Source organism: Galeopterus variegatus, unplaced genomic scaffold, assembly GCF_000696425.1.
Source record: "Galeopterus variegatus unplaced genomic scaffold, G_variegatus-3.0.2 Scaffold2921, whole genome shotgun sequence".
Lineage (NCBI taxonomy): Eukaryota > Metazoa > Chordata > Mammalia > Dermoptera > Cynocephalidae > Galeopterus > Galeopterus variegatus.
Genome location: NW_007729032.1, coordinates 2,029 through 3,810, shown reverse-complemented (window position 1 = coordinate 3,810; position 1,782 = coordinate 2,029).

The following is a 1,782-nucleotide window of genomic DNA, read 5'->3' as shown; positions in this document are numbered from 1 at the left end:
AAACACTATATACATCCATTGGTTCAAGCTTATAGATCAGAGGGCTTTTAAATATCCTAAATCCTTCTTTTTGCATTTTTGTCCTGTTTAACAGTTTGTATTCTTGATAGTGTGTTAATAACTCCAACTGCAATTGTTGATTAATCTACATTTCCCTAATAATTTATCTTTCTTCATCATACAGGTAGATGTATGTATTTCTGATCATTTTCTTTTTGATCTCCTCTTTCTTTCTTTAATATCTGTAATATTCATTCCTTTTAATGAATATAGCTAAACAGCTTAACTTGTATTTTTCATTATTAAAATTGATAATGAAAAATTAGTAGTAGTTACATATATTTTTCACTAGTTATTTTCTATCTTTTATCTTTTTTAAATATCTTTTGTAGACAATGTATTTTGACATCTTATTTTCTTATCTGAGAGTTTCTGTGATTTTATGTGCATGTTTAACCTATTTACATTTACTTTAATTGCTGTCACATTACAATTTATTTCTGACACCCTATTTTGTATTTTCTATGTACCATCCTTTCTTCTTATTTATTTTTTTCTCCCTTTCTGCTTTCTGTTGATCACATCAACTTTTTTTCTTCTGGTTCGAAAGCTAAAATTCAGTGTCTATTTTTCAGTTGGTTTATGCTAATATATTAAATCTCATACTTTATTTTTAAGAGCTCATTATGATTTATTCATTTCCTTTGAGTAAGAAAAGACCTCAGCATGCTGTCAAAATCATTTGATCTTTGCTTGCTCCCAACCCCTTAACATATATTGGTATGATCTAGAACATTACATCTGGATTATTATAGAGCTATGCTGTACAATGCAGGAGCCACTAACCACATATGGCTATTCAAGTTGAAATTTATTGAAATTAGATAAAATTAAAAACTCAGTTCTTTGGCCACACTAACCACAGTTTACATTTTAATAGCCACACACGGCTAAAGACTATCATATTTGACAGTACAAATAGAATAAATCAAAACAAAAAGGTCAGACAGCACTGTTATAAATATATACAAATAATCATGCACACTTTTTTGTGGGTTTTGTGTTTCTTTGTTCTTTCTTTTTTGCTTTGTTTTTGTTTTTGGTTTTTGCCATTGCTTATTTTGTTGACCTTAAACTTTCTTTTTGGAATCAAGTGTTTTCTCTGTAAAGTACCTTCTGTAGAATGTTTTCTGTAAGGTTTTGTGTATCTTTGCCTTGTTTGTATATCTGAGAATGCCTTTATGATATTCAACCTGGTGTTTAAATAATAGTTTATCTGTATATAAAATTTTAGTTCTGAGGTTATTTTACTACAATATTTTTTAAATGTGACTTTAATATTCTTGTGTTGCTATTGAGAAACCTAATCCCAATTATTCTTAATTTATAGTGAAATTTATTTAGACACTTTTAGATGTCTTTGGTATTTTAAATTAAATATAATGTGTCAAGATTTGGGATTTTCCTTATCGATGTTGTCTGTTGCTCTATGGGGCCCTTTTGATCTGATGCTTCCATCTTTCTTTAAATCTCAAACATTATTTCAGCAACAACTAAAAATTCCTTTACCCCATTTAGGTTTCTTTGTCTACTAGATTAAAGTTGACCATTCTAATTCTATCTCCTCTATATTTTATTTTATCATTTAAAAAAGACACATTTATTCAGCATCATGATCGGACTATTACATTTAGCAATCAAAAGCATGAGTGCAAAAAAAAAAATTCTACATTGTTGGAATGCTTTACACTTTTCACAGAACAGAAATTAAAGTAACCTGTT